Raw genomic sequence first — 21,677 nt, 5'->3', positions numbered from 1 at the left:
GTCTGCTGACCGCCCCCCCACCCAAGGCTGGGAGGAGCACGGAAAGGAGAAAAGGACCATGGACGGGTCTTCCCAGACAGCACGCGGGCCCCGAGCCCTGTCCAAGCCGTAATTAATTGGTATACATGTTCTCAGAGTTTACAAATGTTTATTCTACAAAATCTAGGACTCAGATCCAATGAGAAAAGGCATTTTTCATGGTGAGAGTCTGGGTCTGATCAGGCCTCTTGTGACGGAGGGCAGCTGAACTGAACAAACGTCACGCTGGTCAGGACAAAGCATCTGGGAGACCATCATCTGTGCTCGAAATGAGCAGCGTCTCCGGAGCTGAGTTCACGCGAGGTCCCCACCACCCGGGAGGAGATGCTCATCTGTGCACAGGCCACACGTCTAGGGACGTCTAGGGACGTGAGTTGGGCCGTGTCCGCCCCCATCCTCACCAGCGCCCACCTCCCCTACTGCGTCGGCTCTCGGCCTCGGAACCTTCGTCGGCAGCCTGTGCTCCCTCCTGGGGGGAGACGTAGGATGAGGCCTTTTGAGGGGTCGGCGCTTCAGAAAGGTGATGATCACTGCCCCACCCCAGGAGCCAGCTGAGGGCACTGCACAAAGACAGACACGCCAAGGCCCCAACGTCACAATGTGTCTCCCGGTCTCCTCCCTGTTCCCCGCTGTGGACTGGAAAAAAAAAAAGCGCAACCTAAAAGTTGAGAATTGTGTTTAATTTGGCAGACAAAACTGAGGACTTAAGCCTGAGATGCGGCCTCTCAGATCACACTGAGGGACTGATCCAAAGAAGTTAGAGAGGAGCCAGGCCATGTAGAGGGTTTGGAACAAAGAGCAGGTAGTCAGAGCATCAAAAGATTACTGTTGAATAAAGAAAACCAGACATCTCAAGTTAAGACATTTAGCACGTTTCTACGCATGGGAAGATGCAAAGTCTGGGCTCATTGAAACTATTCCTTTGACATGCACCTTAGCTGTCTGGGGCCAGTGTTCCGTGCTTTCCCATCCTGAGTCCCCTCAGGGTGCACCTCTTGGGCAGCTGCAGTGGCTGAGAGCTTGGCAGTGGTCTCTCTCCATCCTGAGTCCCTCAGGGCTCACCACTGAGGGCAGCTGTAGTGGCTGGATGGCTGCAACATTTTTTTTGCAGGCCACGTTTTTCATTCATATCACCCTCCCATCACCTCGGAAACTCACCCACAGAGGTTAGGAGAACCCAAGGGCTCAGGTCTGCCAGAGGTCAGGGTGTCCCCCGAAGCCCCTTGGGATACCCTGATGCAGGGGCCCCAGAGGAGGGGCTGGTTGGAAGGGAGTAAGAGGTCTGCTCTGTATTTGACTGTTTTGACCCCAGCCCGTGATTTCTTTCCAAATCGGTTGCATTGGAACAATTTCCTAAAGCTTTTATAACACACCCCTAAAACTTAAAGAAAAACTTTGCCCTCCCCTTTCCCCCCCAAACCCACAAACCCTGAAGGAGGCACAGAAGACAAACAAACAAAGCAATCAAACTTCATCTTTGAAACTCAGGCAGTACATGGACCTTAAACAGCGGGTCCGCCTCCCAGGAGAGGACACTGCTTCCCACGCCCAGCACATCCAGACCAGAGGCTCGTGAGCTGATCGAGGGTCCCTGGCACACCCGACCCCGCCATGGAAGAGTTGCCCTTATCCTCTGCTCCCCTGTCCCTGACTGAGGATCCTGGCAGCTTCTGGAATATGCAGAGACCAAAGCTCTGCCAAGTCAACCCTCTTCAATGAGCTTAGGCTTAACTTTTCTAAACGGCTCCACTAATCAATATCAGACACAAATCGTATATTCGATGCTTGTAGGCAAAACATATAATCTGCTTAAGGAAACAAACCAAGACAGTTTAGGAACTCCACCTTGCATTTTCCAGCCAGCCTTTCTTGGTCGTAAATGTGATTCTTTAAGACTCGGGGTTCGGGGTTCAGTTGGAGCCTGGGGCACATCCCACTTACAGTCCTCCTCTGTGTGGCAGGCTTCTCCGAGTCGCCCGTCCACCACATATACACACACGCACACACGCACACCTCAGTTTCCTTATTTGTGGAATTGTCCATGGGGCGATTGTGTAAGGTTAAAATGCAGTTTGTAAAAAGGTTTCATTGATTCGTGATGGGAATATGATTTATTAACATGTGAATGTCCCCAGAGCCTAATGGGATAAAGAGAATTTTGACCTTGCTGGGTCTGCTGGCTCTGTGTCACCCCCGCTCTAACCCCCCCCAGGGAGAGCTCTCTATTTGCCAGCTGGGTTTCAGGCTTTTTTATGATGTAGCTTCGGGAGAGAGGGTACAAAGAGAGAGATCTCAAGAGGGAGAGAGAGGGGCGCGATTCTTACCGGCTCGGTGAGCTCCAGGGCCCTCCCTTTGTTGAGGAGAAATACGGAGAATGGGCAATGCAGAAAGGAAACAAAAAAGAAGCCAGGCTGAATCCAGCACGTCGTAGAAAGCCGGGAGAGGGGGGCCGTGAGAGAGAGAAAGCCATCTTGTGAGATAGGCAAGGAGTGGGGGTTTTGCAAATGCTGGGATGAGGGAAGGACCACAGAGCATCCAGAGAGCGGGAGGAACTGGGGAGGGGAGAGACGAGAGGGTTTACACCAGCCTAGCTGAGGCTCTGCAGTGTGTCTCCTGAGGTGTGGTTTCCAAAGACACCAGCCAGGACTGGGATCCCTTTTCAATTCTTTTGTCGCTGGACTGCTGCTTCTGTGTGTGATTCGGTGCTGTGCCCGGGACACCTGGGGTCCTAGGTCTTTCCCGGATACACAGCCATCCATCCACCCATTCGCTCATGACCTCATCAAATACTGAGTCCCTGTTCTAGCTCCAGCTCTGTGGCTGGCCACGCACGAGGGTGGTGGTAACAGAGACATTCAATACACGTGCCTGGTGAGGGGAGGTGCCAGACCATGCCAGGGAATGTTTCCACTCAGAAGGTGCTGGGTGTCACGCCAGGGACAAGCACAGGGGGCTGTGGGTGCAGAGAGGGGCAAAAACCCCTGTCTTAGAAAAGCTGCGCTGGAGAGGTGGGTCCAGGGGGACAAGGATTTACTGCCAGTAGGTCAAGGGGTGAGGGCTGGGAGAGGCATGTGCAGGCACACTTGGCTGAGGGCGCCGCATGTGCAAAGGCCCGGGAGCCAGCATGCGTGTGGCAAGTTTGTAAAGACTCAAGCATGGCGGAAGCTCTGACCAAAGTGCTGTGTAGTGAGAGACGAGAGTTTGGATTTTTACCTGAAGGCGAAAGGCTTCAGCAGAAGGATTGAAACCCAGGGATGACAGGTTTTCATTTAGAAAGTTTGCTTTGTCAGCTGCAGGAAGAGAAACACCTGAGGGGTGAAGACTCCACCTACTGCACAAAGCTGAAATTTCTTACCTGCAGCCACTGCCTCCAGGGGGTCAGGCACAGCTGTGTGTGTGTGTGTGTGTGTGTGTGTGTGTGTGTGTGAATGCATGTGAGCGAGTGCATCCGTATTCCAGCTCTGGGACCTCCAGCCAGGCTAGGAACACTGGACCACGTCCCTCCCTCATCCTCAGACACAGTCCCCGATGTTCCCGGAGCAGGGGAGAAGCTGTGTGGGGCACAGCTGGTGGCCCGGGGCTGAGCAAGGACAGACGCTGCAGAAACAGCTGGAAGGGAATCAATTTGTTCTCTGCTACAGCCAGACATAAACCAATTAGAGCAGATCCAACAGGGGCCCAGTGCTGGGAGAAACCGACAGGAGAAGGGCAAACCTGGGCAGTTCATCCTTGCTGGAACCTTCCAGTTGCCTGCGGGATAAAGCCTGGGCTCCAGGAAGGTGGCCGAGACTGCCTCCGTCCTCTCCCACCTCTCCTCGCTCCACCTGGACACGCGGGCCGCAGAAAGTGTGGGGTCTGGCGGGGGGGCCTCTTGCCGGTCCTCTCCTGGGAATGCTGCCCCTGCCTCTGCCAGCCCCTCCTCCTGGCCCACCTGCCCCCAGGTGCTCTCCACCAGCCCCACCTGCTGGGTCTCCTCTGGCCTCTGTTCAGTGAGGGCTCCGGTGAGAGATGAGGGATCAGAGGCTGGACCGCAGGGCTCCCTTGACGCTGCCTGACTGCAATCACGGTGACCGTCTCCGGACCCCTCAGCCCCCCAGCCCCGGCCCGGCCACTGGTGGGCACCCAGGAAGTCTGGCTGCTTCCCGGTGGCCCTGCTGCCGCTCTGATCACAGTGCTTCCCCATTGGGCCCTCCCACCCACTCCTCCCCCAAACCAGCCAGCTGTATCCCGGGACTCCTCCCACCCTGCTGGCTCTTGGCACCCGTGCCAGCTGTGAGCCATCCCTGTGCGACCCTGTGGTCTGTGAGGCCCTGTTTTCCAGGAAGCAGCACCTCAGGGTCTGCAGCCTGAGATGGGTCCAGGACAGGCCTGGGGGTTCTGGTTCCTCGAACGGGCCTTCCAGGGAGAGGGGGTATGAACTTAGGGGTGGCAGCTAGGAAGGGCTCCTGTGCTTCCTCTGGTGCCCGTCCAGTAGGCCGAGGAGGGCGGTCCTGTGTCCCCATGTGTGTTGCTGCCACCTCTTCCCTGTCCCCACGTCCCTTCACACCCACTGCTGGTTTCTTGGCCGCTGAGTGGGTGTTCCCTCTGGTGGTTGGCATGCTTGCTTCTTGAGTGCCTCCTGCCTGCCAGTGTGGGGCAGGGGACCAGGACTCACCTCCCCAATTTAGAGGACAGGAAGTCACATGGGTCTTGGGAGAACTCTGTGAGCAGTCCTTGAGGGCTGCCTGGAGGAGGGGATGCTTGGGCTGGCACTGAAGGACAAAGTGCCCCCGGTGCAAAGGGAGGAGGGGTCCCATCCTCATGGCTTCACATCTTCTACGTGCCCTGTGCTGTCCTCCCCACCTGGCACCCCCCCCATGGAGTCCCAGGGCTCTGGCCCTACCCACCCACTGTCCCAGCCACTCAGGACGGCCATGGGACCAACTTTCCAGGGCCTCCTTTGGTCCTTGCAGAGACAGAGAGCCCAGGGAGCTTCTTTCACTCTGTTTTTTTGGTTGTTGTTTTGTTTGTCTTGTTTTAATCTCTCTCTCTCTAAGGGAAAAATCCACGGAGAACTTCCAGTAAATAAAATCACCCACCTCGTTCCAAGTGAATTGGTGAGTCAGCTGCTGCTGATTTGATGTCAGGACTGAGTCTCTACCGTGGGGACTCACAGGTCTCCAAGAATACATGTGTGAACCCCCAGGTTCAAGGACTAGAGCCTGAGGACCCCTCAGCCAGGCCCACAAGGCCCCCGCCTCCCCCTCAGCTTCTCTCCCACCCCCCACTCGTTCTGCGGCAGTGCCTCCCACCCCGAGCCCATGATCACCCTCGGCGCTCCCCCCCCGCCGCCCCCGCTGCCTTTGGGCACAGTACCTTCCCCGTCTCCGGCTGGAAGTTGCTTTCTCCCTTACTTGCTGGCCTCTTCTCATCCCCACGAGTCATCCCCGGCTGCTTCCCAGCCCCGCCCCCGGCCCCTACCCAGAGGGCGTGGACAAGAGCATCCCCCCACCCACCCCCGGCTCCCCAGGCAGGTTCCTGCCTCTCCAGCACATCCCTAGGGGTCCCTGCACTCTTCCGTGTAACCTATTCATGTTTGCCCCACACCCCTTTCTGAGGCTGAGCTGACCAGTGGAGCTCTGTCACCCCCAGATCCACCCACAGAACTGCCACCCATGACAGGTGACATGCTCTGCCCCAGGACAGGGCTGCCTGGCTCAGAGCCACCTTCCCTCCCATCGAAGCCACTGCTGGGCCTGGGCCACGGAGGTACCTACCCATGAGCAGTAGTGGCAAGAACCTCCTCGCCTGCCATCTTCAGCTAGTCAAAGAGCCCTGGAACCACAGCCTGAGCGGTGTACCCCAGAATCACCACTAAGTCTAGGGGGACACAGGAGGGAAGAATCATAGAACTGGCGGGAGGGGGGTTTGGTGGTGGTTACAGAGCCCTGGATATCCTGCCACCTATGGCGCTATGATCTTCTGAGAGCCTCATCTGTAAAGTGGGCTGCTAGAGCCAATGGAATGGGGCTGTGGACATAATCTCCTCCCCAGGTCCTGCACACAGTAGGTGCTCAGTGAAGGCACAACGACCTGCCACATGCTGCAGGTGGCATTGCACCCAGCTCCATGCTCAAGCGCGACTGTCTGAAGCTCACTGTCCCCTTGCAGGCTCTGTGGTTTGGAGACGTGCCCTCAGCTTTCACCAGGAGTGGTTACAAGGAGCACTTTTATGAGACCTGTCATGGCATTTGCTGTCCAGATGTTCTTGGGGACATTATCCACTTTTCATTTCTGGGCCACCTAGATGGAGCCTCATGGGAAAAGCATCTTTCAGAGCCAAGGCTGGAAAAGTCTGTGTGCTTTCCAGAGCACTGAATGGCCACCACGTGTGACGGAGCATTTTCCTAACACAGGCATATACGGAGGCACTGCTCTGGCCAGCCCTTGGGACAGTCACCTCCAGGCTGATGGACTGGTCTTGTCCACCTTCCCCAGGGGTCTCACACAATGGGGAGAAAGGAGGGAAGGCTTTTCCTAAGGGATAGTGAAGACAATCGAACTGATCCTATTTCCCTTTTCACTTTGGCTGCCAGGAACCTCAGAGCCAAATTGAAGACTCCAACCAAAGCCTCTGTGCCAGACCTACTGGCCTGCATATTTATGTTCCACTTTTCTCATTGTAGTTCAATTCCTACTGTCATTTATATTTCCTCTAACCTGGGAACTTCTGTGTGTTTGCATCTCACTCATTTTTGCTATATCTTGCTTGGAGGTTGATGTCATCCTTCAAGTAAGGCAGGGTTTTGTTTTTGTTTTTTAAACATCTTTATTGGAGTATAATTGCTTTACAATGCTGTGTCAGTTTCTGCTTTATAACAAAGTGAATCAGCTATACATATACATATATCCCCATATCTCCTCCCTCTTGTGTCTCCCTCCCACCCTCCCTATCCCACTTCTCTAGGTGGTCACAAAACACCGAGCTGATCTCCCTGTGCTATGCGGCTGCTTCCCACTAGCTATCTGTATTATATTTGGTTGTGTATATATGTCCATGCCACTCTCTCACTTCGTCCCAGCTTACCCTTCCCCCTCCCTGTGTCCTCCAGTCCATTCTCTACGTCTGCATCTTTATTCCTGTCCTGCCCCTAGGTTCTTCGTAACCTTTTTTTTTTTAAGATTCCATATATATGTGTTAACATATGGTATTTGTTTTTCTCTTTCTGACTTACTTCACTCTGTATGACAGACTAAGGCAGGGTTTGAAGAATGTACAGACCCAACCACTGCCCCCAAATCCCACATGGCCCCCCAGTCCCAGGAGCAGACCCTCCACTTCCCCCTCCTTCTCTTCTCTTAAGGTCACATCCATTCAGAACCTGCAATTGACGCTGTCTTTGGAGGGAGGACGCATGAACCCACACTCCAGAAGAAATTTTTGACTCACGGAACTTGGAGCCTAACGGGATGCCTGGCCCCAGGCCTTCATTCTGGGTGACAAAGAAGCCAAGAGAGGGTGGGTGGCAGGTCTTAGGTCACACAGCATGATGGTGGCTCTTCCGGCGTTCACCCACACAGGGCGTGCACCAGCTTGCCCACCACCAGCTTCCAACAAGGCAACGGTCTCCTGAATGGAAATCCTACATAAACATGAAGCTCATTTATTATGATGACTGAGTGTCAGTCGCCTTGGCTAGAGGCTTTGGGACCAGAATGAAAACTGTAGACAGGGGGATGTTTCTGCCTGTCAAACCTTTCAGCAACCACCCTGAAAGCAGCCACCAGTCCTCACCGTGGGGCCGGTAAACATCGTTGCCAGGGCCACCATGGAGCGGAAATGGCCAAGTCCACAGAAGCAAGGCTTGGTTTGTGAGAAGGAAAGGAAAAGAAACTTTCAGAACAATACCTGTTTGAGCTCTTCAGCCCACATCCCTTGCTTATTTCCGGCAACCTGGAATGCTTCGTGACGTTCTCCAGCGGGCAACTGCAGTGCACGTATGCATGCCTGCTCCCACACACCCGTGTGCGGGCACATGCATTCACACACTCACACACGTGCTCGCACAAAGCACACTCGTGTGCACACACACGCACGCATAAAGCACATGCCCGTGCTCATACGCATACATATGCCTGTGCTCACACGTGCACCCGTGGTCACGCACGCACACACACGCCTGCACGCTCAGAGCACGAGAGCGCTGTCTAACGGGAGGCCAGTCCCTCCCCGAGCCATCACCGTGATTAATGTAGATGCGGTAATGGCTCCGGGGGCTGTTCTAATCCCGTGTTGAGCAGCGTTCTCAGCCCCAGTAGCCGGAGTGTGGGAAAAGCTGCGCCTCACTGTCAAAAAATATTGGCAGCTGGAGAGCAGAGCTCGCAAAGCCCAAGAGAACCGCGGCGCTTTTCGGAGCTGCGGCAAAACGATAGCCGCAACGCGCCCCTGTCCTCAAGGGCTCCCTGAAAACCCGCCCCCCAAGGGGATCTGAGGTCCCTGGAGCCCACACAGACCTCCCTCGCCCCTCCCCACCCAAACAGCTCCTTTCAGTGCCCTCTGGCTCCTGCCCTGAGGTGGGGGACTGCTGGCAAAGGGTGCCTGGTGGGCATCTCCTGGGGGTGGGGGGTGGCCCCTCGCCCGCCCCCTCCCTGTGTCAAGCCGCGGGGCGCCCCTCCTCTCTGAGCCCACCCAGAACTGGGACTGAATCTTGGTGAAAAAGATCGATGGCAAAGGATCAGAGCCCCGGGGAGGTTCCTGCCAGGCGGAGGCCTGGGAAAATTGAAAACATCACATCAAGAGTGTCTCGGGATGGAGGAGCTCAGAGTGGCATCTTGAAAGAAAACGTCAGTCTGGGTTACTGCATTAATAATTCAGGGCGCGGGGGATGGGGGAAGAGGAGACCGCTTAGCCTGAGAGCAGTAGGGGTCCCCCGGGACCTTGCTGCCCCCTTCCTGGGCTGCGCTATGGAAAGGGGCTCGCAGATTTGAATGCCCACCCTGTGCTACGTGCTTTACCAAACCGATCTTCACAGCAACCCCGGGGCCCGGTGGGCGGTGCTAACTTGTCCCCACGTACAGAAGAGGAGGGGCTGGGCCTGAGGCCCCGCGGCTCCCCATGGCCACCCCGTGGGGGGACCAGAATGGGGCCTGACCTCCTCCACTCACCCCCTGGGGCCCCGGCCCACCAGGCATACTTCTGTGAGTGGAAGCTGTAACTACACTTGTCTGAACTCAGAGCTGAACAAGGTATGGGAGCAGGTTACGGGATTGAGGTGGCAGTGAGGTCGTAGCGGGAGCAGAGAGTCCCGGAGAGGGTGGGCTCAGCCTTGCAGGGAACAATGTGGTGGAGGTCCGAGCTGTGAGAAGGCAGAGGGTGCCCAGGACCCAGAGGATGCAGTCTGGCTGGACAAGGGGCTTCCCGGAAAGGCGGGGCTTGGCGGCGGGCCCTGACAAGGGGCTGGCCCCCATCAAGCAGTAGGGCCTGCCCCAGAACGCCCAGCTGGGCCGCCCAGAAGGGGAGAAACAAACGGAAACGTCACAGTCCCTGTATTCCCAGGAGGGTATTTGGTGCTTCTGCAACCCACCCAGGCCTGTGTGTGTGCAAAGTGTGTGTGGTGGGGTGTGCGTGTGCACTCTGTGTGCGTGATTGTCTATGGGTAGGGGCTGTGATCACGGATATTAGGGAAGTTCCCAGCCCCAGGCAGAGCCCTGGCCCCAAGCCCTCTGGGGCAGGACAGCCGGGGTCCTGGGCTGACCACCGAGGGGGTCCTCTCGCCTGCCCAGGCTCTCTCCCTTCTGGACAGGGCTGGCCGGCCAGCACCTCCGGTGGATCCCTGCCAGGTGTCCTGGCTCACACTGCCCCCCAGTGGCCATCCTGGGTGCCCAAGGGCCTGGGGCCGGAGTGGACAGAGAGCCGGCAGACAAGGTCCCAGAGTGACCAAGGCTACAGTCCATATGGGGGTCTGTAGCCTTGGCCACTCTGGTAGGGGGTCCAGGCCCTACGGTCCCTCTAAAAAAATGGCAGACATTCTGGCCTGAGACCTCCGGACCCACCAAGATGGTACCCGACACCTTCCACCAACCTCGGAGAGTGAAGAACCAGCCCGCTTCAACTGCCTGTACTGCCAGAGGATGGGCCAGCCCTCCGGTCCAACAGCATCTCATGGAGGCCTCTGCTCCGTCACATCCCTGCCTCAGACCTCGGCTGCCGCATCTGGATTGGCACAGCCCGGGGGTCCTCGCAACTCAGACATCTTGTGAACTTAGGACTGCAAGATCTGCTGGTGAGGGTCTGGGAGCTTCTGGGGGTTGTAACCCTCAGACCCCCCTTGGAGAGGACCCTTGAGGCCCCTCCAGGGTTGGACCGTGCGTCCACTCCCAGAGCTGCAGTGGGAAGGGATCAGAGCCAGCCCACTCAAGGCTTTCCTTTGGAGGAGAACTGAAAGGAAGAGGAGGCCTTCCCTGGGCCAGTGGGGATGCAGGGGGCAGGGGGCTGGGCCCAGGGCCCCCAGCTGAGCACATTTTCAAGACTTGCTCTTTCAGGAAAGAGAGTGCCCGGCAGAGAAGAGCACTTGTGAGTGAGAAGCAAAGTGGTTCTTTCACGGCCAAGGTGACAGGGGGGGCGGCCAGCAGGCAGGGGGGCAGGGGGCGGGGGAGGCTATTCTCCCACCACATAAGTTCCCCCAAATGGCCAGGGTCATGGTCAGAACTTGGCCTTTCTTGCAGGGTTGCCAGATAAAATACAAGAGTTACATGTGAGTCTCTGAGAAACATGCAATATTTGGGACATATATGTACTGAGACGTTATTTGTTGTTCATCGGCAATTCAAGGATAACTGGCTATCTGTATTTTCATTTGCTGAGCTGGCAACAGCAGCACAGTCTCTCCCCCGGGCTGGCGGTGACTTCTCTCTCTCCCCGGCACAGAGAGGGCCACAGGGGCTAAGGGTCCGTCCCTCTCAGAATCCCCATCTAGGACTGGCTGCGCCATGGGCAGGTGCAGCCCACCATCCAGGGCCCCGTGGATGCCCACATCCCTGGGGTCATGCACACAAAAGACCGAGTTGAAGGGCCAGTCCCAGCCGTAGCCTTATCAGCCACGCTCTCCATGCATGTCGATTGGATTGGTCTCCAGGCACCTCTACGGAGGTTTCAGTAGAAACACTCACTTTCTTCTCACCAAGGGGCCGATAAGGACCTCCAACCACGGGCAGAAGGAACGTTGTGGAATGTTCCTGGCCCCCTCCCCCCTGCCCCGTGGCCGGTCTTGGACCTTATCTTCTGCGCCGTGTTCCCGAAGACCCCAGAGTTAACCACACAGCCGCTGGTCTGAGCTCAAGACCACAGGGCTTCTTGTAGCCCTGCAGCCCCACAGCCGCTGGTCTGAGCTCAGGACCACAGGGTAGAGACAGGCTTCTTGTAGCCCTGCAGCCCCACAGCCGCTGGTCTGAGCTCAGGACCACAGGGCTTCTTGTAGCCCTGCAGCCCCACAGCCGCTGGTCTGAGCTCAGGACCACAGGGCTTCTTGTAGCCCTGCAGCCCCACAGCCGCTGGTCTGAGCTCAGGACCACAGGGCTTCTTGTAGCCCTGCAGCCCCACAGCCGCTGGTCTGAGCTCAGGACCACAGGGCTTCTTGTAGCCCTGCAGCCCCACAGCCGCTGGTCTGAGCTCAGGACCACAGGGCTTCTTGTAGCCCTGCAGCCCCACAGCCGCTGGTCCGAGCTCAGGACCACAGGGTAGAGACAGGCTTCTCGTAGCTAATTTGGAGGGCTGTGTGCTTGGCACGGGGCTCCTGGGAGGGATCTGAGGCCCAGGGTCTAAACTGTGTAGACACCGATGCCACAGGTGTCTGGGTGCAGCCTTTGATCCCCCTCTCTTTCCCACCTGCCCTGCTGCCCCCTCCCAGGACTGCGGGGCTCCACGACCACTCCTGACACCCCTCCTCCTGCGTGCCCCAGCCGTGCCCACTGGCAGGGAGCAGCCAGTCTCACGGAGCAGCGTCCGGGTGAGGGGACCCCACCCCGGGCAGGCTGCCGAGGGCCAGACCCAGATCTACACCATGAGGGCCAACCGGAGTTGGGCCGCGGAGAGCAGGGGCTTCTGGGCTGAGGGGAGAACAGACTGGGGATCTGAGAGTTCCTTCTGGTGGGAGATGGAGCCCAAAGGTTGGGATGAGACGGGCAGGGGAAGGCCAGGGGCCGGCACGCTTTTTCTACGATGGGCCAGATGGTAAGTATTTTAGATGCCGAGGGCCATATGGTCCCTGTCGCACCTCCTCAACTCTGCCACGAACCAGAGTCACCATGTCTGGACGGGCATAGCTGTGTGCCCAAGGAAACCTCACTCCCCAAACTAGAGGGTGGGTCAATGTGGTCCGTAGGCCATGGTTTGCCAACCTGCCTGGTCTAGACTCAAGAAGACAGGAGGGAGCCATGGGCCTGGGGCCAGGGAGCGGGGAGGGCAGTGAGGATGCGGCAGCTTGGTGAGCCCTGCTTCCAGCACCGCACGAGGCTGGGCATCGCAGAGCCAGTGGGGGAAAACGCGGTGGCCTGTTCCCATGCCCCCTTCCTGTCCAGAATGGAGGAGGAGTGAGTGAGGGGGCACAGGGATGCCAGATGGAGTCCATCCCAGCAAAGGAGCTCCCAGGGGGTGGTCCCAGACCCCCAGAGCAAATCAAGAGAGGAAGTGAGGGGAGAAAGCTGTGGGTCTGGAAATGGGGAAGGAAGGAGATTCTTGGCCCCAAGGCCAAGTTTCCTGGGCCACAGAGGAAAGGTCGAGCACATCCTCTAGCCTGACCTGGGAACAGGCCACCCTGGGGACCAGGCTCTAGAGCTGAGGGTGGCTGCCATTCTCACTCCTCGAGGCGGGTCCAGGGTCCGCAGGCGGGTGAGAGGGTCTGGAGGACGCAGCCTGCCCTCCGGCATCAACCCCTGATCTCCTGAGCGCACTGGCACCCCCTGGCGGGGTGCAACTTCTGGACCCCTGGACTCCCACCTGGTGTATCCAGAGGAGGCACTTAGTCTTAACTTCCAGCCTCCCCCCAGTTTCTGGGGCAGAGACGAGATACCTTTTTGGTAAATTTGGCCGATTTCCTGAGCTCGGAGCGCTGGCTGCCCCTGTCTGACTCAGCGCCTCCAGTGCCTCTGATAGAACCAAGGGCTGGAATGCCTGTCCAGCCCCCTGCTTCCAGGAGGTTCTCAGACCCTGGACACTGTCCTCCATCCCTCAAGCCCTGAAGTGGTGCCCGTCCTCCACAGGACAAAGGCCAAGCTCCCTGCGTGGCCCTCCAGGGCTCCGGCACTGTCCTACTGACCAGGCCCCCTCATGGCGCCCTTACTCCTCACACAGACCCCGGGAGGTTCTCCAGGCCCCTCGCCCTGTTTCTAAGAGTGTCCGTGACCTGGGTCTGAGCTGAGGTCCACCATCTCTAAGTAGCACTGCAAGGCAATGGGACAGTGGAGACCAGCGGAAGTCACTCAACGCCAAGTACACGGTGGTTCCCCAAGGGGGCGGAGAAGCCAGGTCAACCACCAGCACCGGCAGAGCTCCGGGCACTGGCCGCGATAGTATTATCATCCCAGGCTGTAAAGTTTCTTCTCCCCAGCCTTCCGTGAGCTTTCAGGAGCCGGGACTGTGTCCCCCTCGTGCCCATGTTCCTTGGGGAGGCCAGCCTCCAGTACTTCACAGATGCACAGTCAATGGTCAATGAATTTGGGGATAAACGAAGAGTATCTACTCTTTGCTATATTCTGAAATGTGATGATCAAATATAAAGTTTCAAATAATCTAAGCCAAAGTGGATGCAGCGTCTTTTCTCAACAGTGATTCTCAAGGAACGATTTTCATAATTATTCAGGAGGTTTACGTCTGCTCACCACTCAACAAGTGATGTTTGGCATTTTCACTGATGTTTTCACTGTTCCACGTGGACTCCTCGTGGCTCAGCATCCACGATTCCTGGCAAGGAAGCAGCTTGCAAGAAGCACTTGATGAATGAATGAAGAAATCAACAAAGGTCGCTCATCACAGGCTACCCTGGAGCAGTCTGCCGGTCAGTGTTTCTCTTTCCTTAGACTGTGAGCTCCTGGAGGGCAGGAAAGATTTCTCATGGATCTTTTATCCCCAGGAGCTCTCAGGATGCTCAAAGCATATTTGTTGAATGAAGACACACCTGTAAAAATAAGGGCATCACACTCCCATTCTATGAACTAGACCACCGAGATCCCAAATGACACCTACAAAGCTACAAGAATTGGACCCATAAGGACAACACCACTCTGGGATTCTGCCAGGAAGCCCTACTCAGTGGTTTCTGGGTCCATCTGCAGACAGGCGGCTCTCCGAGGCTGAGCGGGAGGAAAGTACTGCCCTAGATCCTGGCCCCTCATGGTTATATGTGCACAGCCCTGCCCTCGGCTCAGAGAGCTCAGTCCCTTGAAACACACCCCTTTGAAATATTGAAAGAGCAGGACTTCCCTGGTGATGCAGTGGTTAAGAATCCGCCTGCCGATGAAAGGGACGCGGGTTGGAGCCCTGATCCGGGAAGATCCCACATGCCGCGGAGCAACTGAGCCCGTGCACCACAACTACTGAGCCTGCGCGCCACAACTACTGAAGCCCCCACGCCTAGAGCCGGTGCTCCGCTACAAAGCCCATGCACCACGATGAAGAGCAGCCCCTGCTCGCCGCAACTAGAGAAAGCCCATGCACAGCAACGAAGACCCAACGCAGCCATAAATAAATAAATAAATTTATTAAGAAAAAAAGAAGAAAGGGCAATTTCCAAGAAAACGGGATCAGCGTGCTTGCCATCCGCCTCTCCCAGTGCCTTCTGTCTTTTGGGCTGATTTGTAAGACTCACAAGAGAAGCCCAAGACGGAGGGAAGGATTTGGTTAAGAAGAAAAGCTCATCGCACGTTGGCGGGGGCCTGGTGATCTCCCTGTTTCGCATCTGAGAAGTAGCACACGCACGTGGATCTCCTGGGCCACGTGGCGAGACCTGCATGTGCCTTAGAACGAGAGTACACAGGTTCAGGCTATGGACACACAGATACAGATGTTTTGGCTCTGAGAGCTCCAGATGTGGCCCATTGTTCTGTAGTTTCTCCTTCTGCAGCTCGATCCTCCAAAAAAGAACTTAAAAAAGAAGCAAAGAACTGAACCATTAAAATCGCATCAACAAAGCTTCCCCCCCAGCCCACACTCCATTTTTTGTTTTCTTTCACGGAGGAAGTCTGCTTCCAAAACTTTGAGATTAATGACTAAATTCATTGCACGTTCCAGCTTCCTAAAATGATCGATTTAAAATGTAAAATTCATTGGATTTTTAAATGCCCTAAGGCATTTGCATTTCACCCAAATCACCAGCGTAAACAGTGGAGGACTCCACGTCTCCAGAGTCAGACAGACACAGGGGGCGAGGGGTGGGGCTCGGGCCCCCACTTTTGAGACAGGTCACCTCAGGGATGTCACTTGGCTTCTCTGAAGCTCACATCCCTCCCCTGTGAAAAGAGGAGGGTGATGTTCTGAGAGGTCAGCAATAGGAACCGGGAAGAAAATGGGTGGAAAGGTCCAAGAGAGCATCTGGTCAGACAGGGGTGAGCTCCAGACACCTGATCCGATGATGATAGAAATCTGTCATTAAGCTAGAAGCCATTGTTCTTTCTGCTGCAACGGCCTGACCCAAGGGTTGGAAAGGATCTTGGAAATTGTTTGGCCTGCTTTCTCCTACCAGGAAAACGAGCCTCAGGCCAAGGGGCTTCTGTGGTCAACAGAATAAAGCACCCTTCCTTCCCCTGCCCGCCCCGCCGGCAAAGATGTTGACATCCTAATCCCAGGAATCTGGGAATATGTTACCTTACATGGAAAAGGGACTTTGCAGAGGCAATTAAGTTAAAGATTTTGAGATGGGGTATTTTTTTTTAACATCTTTATTGGAGTATAATTGCTTTACAATGGTGTGTTAATTTCTGCTTTATAACAAAGTGAATCAGTTATACATATACATATGTTCCCATATCTCCTCCCTCTTGCGTCTCCCTCCCACCCTCCCTATCCCACCCCTCTAGGTGGTCACAAAACACCGAGCTGATCTCCCTGTGCCGTGCGGCTGCTTCCCACTAGCTATCTATTTCACGTTTGGTAGTGTATATATGTCCATGCCACTCTCTCACTTTGTCACAGCTTATCCTTCCCCCTCCCCATATCCTCAAGTCCATTCTCTAGTAGGTCTGTGTCTTTATTCCCGTCTTGTCCCTAGGCTCTTCATGACTTTTTTTTTTTTCTTAGATTCCATATATATGTGTTAGCATACGGTATTTGTTTTTCTCTTTCTGACTTACTTCACTCTGTATGACAGACTCTAGGTCCATCCACCTCACTACAAATAACTCAATTTCATTTCTTTTTATGGCTGAGTGATATTCCATTGTATATATGTGCCACATCTTCTTTATCCATTCACCTGTTGATGGACACTTAGGTTGCTTCCATGCCCTGGCTATTGTAAATAGAGCTGCAATGAACATCTTGGTACATGACTCTTTTTGAATTATGGTTTTCTCAGGGTATATGCCCAGTAGTGGGATTGCTGGGTCACATGGGTAGTTCTGTTTTGAGTTTTTTAAGGAACCTCCATACTGTTCTCCATAGTGGCTATATCAATTTACCTTCCCACCGACAGTGCAAGAGGGTTCCCTTTTCTCCACACCCTCTCCAGCATTTATTGTTTCTAGATTTCTTGATGATGGCTATTCTGACCAGTGTGAGATGATATCTCGTTGTAGTTTTGATTTGCATTTCTCTAATGATTAATGATGTTGAGCATTCTTTCATGTGTTTGTTGGCCATCTGTATATCTTCTTTGGAGAAATGTCTATTTAGGTCTTCTGCCCATTTTTGGATTGGGTTGTTTGTTTTTTTGTTATTGAGCTGCATGTAAAACTGGACAGCTACATGTAAAAGTATGAAATTAGAACACTCCCTAACACAAAAGTAAACTCAAAATGGATTAAAGACCTAAATGTAAGGCCAGACACTATCAAACTCTTAGAGGAAAACACAGGCAGAACACTCTATGACATAAATCACAGCAAGATCCTTTTTGACCCACCTCCTAGAGAAATGGGAATAAAAACAAAAATAAACAAATGGGACCTAATGAACCTTAAAAGCTTTTGCACAGCAAAGGAAACCATAAACAAGACAAAAAGACAGCCCTCTGAATGGGAGAAAATATTTGCAAATGAAGCAACTGACAAAGGATTAATCTCCAAAATTTACGAGATGGGGTATTATCCTGGATTATCCGATGGTCCCCATCTAATCACATGAGCGCTTAAGAGGTGAGGGGCTTTCTTGGCTGTGTTCCGAAAGAGATGAGATGAAGGAAGAAAGATCAGAGACATGGTACACTGCTGGCTTTGAAGATACAGGAAGGGGCCACGAGCCAAGAACTGTGGGCACCTCTAGGAGCTGGAAAAGTCGAGGCAATTGATTCTCCCCAGAGCCTCCAGAAGGAGCTCAGCCCTGTCCGCACCTTGACTCTAGGCCAGTGAGACTCAAGTCAGACTTCTGACATCCAGAGCTGTGAGGTAAGAAACGTGTGCTGTTTTAAGCTCCTGAGTGTGCGTGGAACTGTTAAAGCAGCAACAGGAAACTTAGTCGAAGGTCAGGCTCCTGGCTCCCAGCTTGTGCTTGTGCCCCAGGGCTCTGTGCTTGTGTCCCAGGGCTCTGTGCTGTTTTCTCCCAAAAGTGGTCCTAGCAGCTGGCATCCCCCCCTTCCCCTCCGGGAGATAGAGCACAGATGCTCACTGTTTCTCCCAGCAGCCTTGCTGGTTCACTCATCCATTTATCATTCAGCAGGTATCTACTGGGCACACACTCTGCACCAGGCACTGTTCTAGGCACTGAGGACACCGCCGGGGGGGTCATACCAAGTCCCTGCCCTGCAGCTCCCCATCCTGAAAGGCCTTCAGGATGAAGCCCTCGAGGCACCCAGATGCTGCGGGCAGCCTCAGAGGATGGGTGGACAGATAAAGGGTGGTCTATCCATACAATGGAATACGATGCAGCAGTAAAAAGGAAAGAAGTACTGACACGTGCTCCAATGTGGGTGAATTTCGATAACATCATGCTAAGTGCACAAAGCCAGACTCAAAAGGCCACGGATCGTATGATTCCTCTGATATGAAATGTCCAGAACAGACAAATCCATGGAGTCAGATAGTAGATGAGCGTTAGCCAGGGGCTGGAGGGAGACGGTAGGGAGTGATTGCTTAATAGGTATGGGGTTCTATAAGTAAGAGTTCTCAGAGAAATAGCACCACTAGGATATATATATATATATAGAGAGAGAGGGATTTATTATGAGGGTTTGGCCCACACAATTATGGAGGCTGAGAAGTCCCAAATCTGATGTCTGCAATTTGAGGGTCCAGGAAATTGGTGGTATAGTTCCAAGAGGGGCCAAGAACTGGGAACTCCAATGTTGGGGCAGGAAAGACGATGTCTCAGCTGAAGCAGAGAGAAAGAGAATTCGCCCTTCCTCTGCCATTTTCTTCTATCCAGGCACTCACCAGATGGGGTGATGCTCGTCTGCATTGGTAAGGGCGATTTTCTCCACTCAGGTCACCAATGCAAACGCTAATCTCCTCCAAAAACACCCTCACAGACACCCCCAGAAATAATGTTTTCACCAACGATTCGGGCATCCCGGAGTCCGGTCAAGTTGATACCTAAAATTAACCATCACAGGGGGTTTTGTTTGGGGGGATGAGAAAGTTTTAGACCCAAAACAGAACCAAACAGGCAATGGAGCAACGTGCATCTGGTTGGTTCTGTCCCAAACGCATCAAGAGGTGGAGGGTCTGTGGGTTTGGTGGCAGGTACCCACCTGCAGGTCAGGCAGCCCTCACGTCTCCTACGGAGGATGGAGATGGGCACCCTGACCTTGTAAAGTGTGTGCAGCGGCCTGCTGAGAGCTGGCCCCACCCCCGCAAGGGTCCACCTCCTCCCAGAGCGCCCTTCTCAGGGGGGCTGATCAAGCCCCTCGCTTACTACAGCCCACTGCCTGCCCGATTTCACGTGGTTTGGTTATCACCTGCATTTGTTTATCTTTTTAATTCAGTCCACGTCAGAGCACGTCTTACAGCAGACCCTGACTGCTATGGAAGAGTTAGAAGGGAGTTTGAAAAACATAATGGACTTAGAAGAAGAATCCAGAGAGAGAGAGAGAGAGAATTGTGAATGTCTGTGCCCGTGTGTGCTGCCCAGCTGTGGGGGAAGCATGGGGAAAAGTATCTGAGAACGATTTGGAAAACCTGGGACACAAGGCGACTCTGTTCCTCTAAAGGCTCAAACCCCAGAGATACTTACACACCAAGGCAACATATATTTCACAATTTACCCAACATTGAGCAGCATTGGGTACAAATGCTCCCAGAATTTTCATTAACCAATTTAAACATTTGTCTAGAGAAGGGACCAAAATTTTAAAATGAAGAAACATCCTTAGGGACAAATGGGGGAAAATCTCAACCCACGATCTGCACGCAAGACCCTCTTGTTGAGGTTCAGGGCTTTGCCTTCACGGGGCTCTGTGTCCCTCACCAGCCTGGCCCCAGGGTAGACAGTCCCATGGTTCAGAGAAGGGCAGGGTTGCCCGAAGGCTGCAGCTATCCAGACAGGCATGCGCTGGACCAACCTGTCCGGCTTATAGACGTACGAGCTGATTGCTTGAAATAAAGTCAGCCGTTCCTCCAGCTAATGTGTGGATGGTGGGATCAATCGGGTACACAGAAACAGATTACCAAGCAGGTGGCTTCGGGCTAAAGATAAATTGTGTCCTCATGTAACTTAGCAGAGTGGGATGCAGACAGCTCCTAATATGCAAAGAAAGACTGTGTAATTACTTATTGCTGCGGGAAGCCCAGGCTGCGGCTCTCTCTTGGCTGCAGAAACCCCAGAAGACCCTTCCCTGGCGGGAATGTTACTGCTGGACGTGCCACCCTGTGCTCCAACTGAGATCGGGGCTGGTTCTCTGGGCGGGGTGTGGGGGTGCCAGGGGGATGACACAAGTCCTTGCCTGCCCCTCACAGCAGAGAGCAAAGAGGCCAGGGCTGAGAGTCACATCCTGTTCCCAGCAGGACAGTTCTTGGAGGCACGCCCCTTCCTCCTTGCCTGAGTTAACCTCCCCAGACATCTGACCTGACAAATCGGCCTCCAAGGTTGGAACAAACCTGCTTGCCACACAGTTCTCCAACTTCTCACATCCCTGCTATACTTGGCCTTTGTCCACAACATAAGCCCTTTGGGCATCTGTCCTCTCCCTTACTTCTTTTTTTTCTTTTTTGGAAATAATTAGAGATTCACAGAAACTTGCAAAAATGGTACGGAATCACACGCACCCTTCACCCAGTTTCCCCCAGTGATAACAACTTGCATAACTGTAGTTCAATATCAAAAGCAGGAAACTGACCTCAGTGTAACCCACAGATCTTATTCAGATTTCACCAGTTTTACATGCTGTCTTAGTCTGCTTGGGCTGCGGGAACAAAATACCACAGACTGGGTTATTTAAACAACAGACATTTATTGCTCCTCGTTCTGGAGGCTGGGAAGTCCAAGATCACATGGCTGGCCTATTCAGCTCCTGGTAAGGACTCTCTTCTTGGTTTGCAGACAGCAGCCTTCTTGCTGTGTCCTCACACAGGGGAGAGAGATTACCTCTCTGGGTTCCCTTTTATTAGGGCACTAATCCTAACATGAGGGCTCCATCCTCATGACCTAATCACCTCTCAAAGGCCCCACCTCTAATACATCACACTGGGCATCAGGCTTCAGCATATGAATTTGGGGTGGGCACAGCAGTCCACAGCATGGGCATCGTTACGTGTGTATTTAGTTCTATGCGATTTTATCACATGGGTACATTCATGTAACCACCACCACCATCAAGAGGCAGAACCATTCCATCACCTGGAGGATCCCCCTCGCTACATACTTATTGTCACACTCCCTCCCTCTTTTCCCCTCTCGCCATCTCTAGCCCCTGGCAACCGCTAATCTGTTCTCTAATTTTGTCATTTTGAGAATGTTATATGTAACGTTTTGAGATCAGTTTTTTTAACTCAGCCTGATGTCCCTGAGTTCCATCCTCACTGTGTGTACCCACAGCGGCTCCTTTCTGTTCCCGGGCTGTGGTCCACAGACCATGGTACCGTGGTTTGTGTAGCTCTTCATCCATCGAATGGCATTTGAGCCTCCAGTTTCTGGCTATTGAAGCTGCTATGAGCACCGTGCACAGGTTTTTGTGCAAACAGAAGTTCTCATTTCCCTGGGAGAAATGCCCAGGAATGTAATTTCTGGCTTTTAAGGTGAGTGTTATGTTTAGTGCTTTTTTTTGTTTGTTTGTTTTAAACTGTCATACTTTCCCAGAGTGGCCATTTTACATTCCCAGTTAACGTATGAGAAATTTCATTACTCTGCATCTTCGCCAGCATTTGGTGTTATCACTATGTACTTTTCTGAGTATTTTGTAGAAAGTCCTTCCGTTGGGAGACACTGATGTTTTTCTCATGGTTGTCACTATTCTTTATTTTGGCTGTTCTGATAGGCATGTCATGATATCTCACTGTGGTTCCTGTTTTTTGTCCATTTC

The 21,677-nt window shown here is 53.8% G+C and overlaps 1 long non-coding RNA gene across 1 annotated transcript; it reads right to left on the bottom strand.

Moving 5' to 3' along the window:
• Positions 1-159: 159 nt before the first annotated feature.
• On the bottom strand, positions 160-4,002 carry LOC137222440 (uncharacterized). Its single transcript, XR_010942458.1, has 5 exons — positions 3,253-4,002; positions 2,364-2,389; positions 1,885-1,960; positions 973-1,130; positions 160-675 (listed from the first exon to the last, which is right to left on the bottom strand). It is a non-coding gene; the product is annotated as an uncharacterized lncRNA (long non-coding RNA).
• Positions 4,003-21,677: the final 17,675 nt, after the last annotated feature.

Source organism: Pseudorca crassidens, chromosome 1 (genome assembly GCF_039906515.1).
Source record: "Pseudorca crassidens isolate mPseCra1 chromosome 1, mPseCra1.hap1, whole genome shotgun sequence".
Lineage (NCBI taxonomy): Eukaryota > Metazoa > Chordata > Mammalia > Artiodactyla > Delphinidae > Pseudorca > Pseudorca crassidens.
Note: the sequence above shows the minus strand (reverse complement) of the source record. Positions and strands in the feature narration are given on the sequence as shown.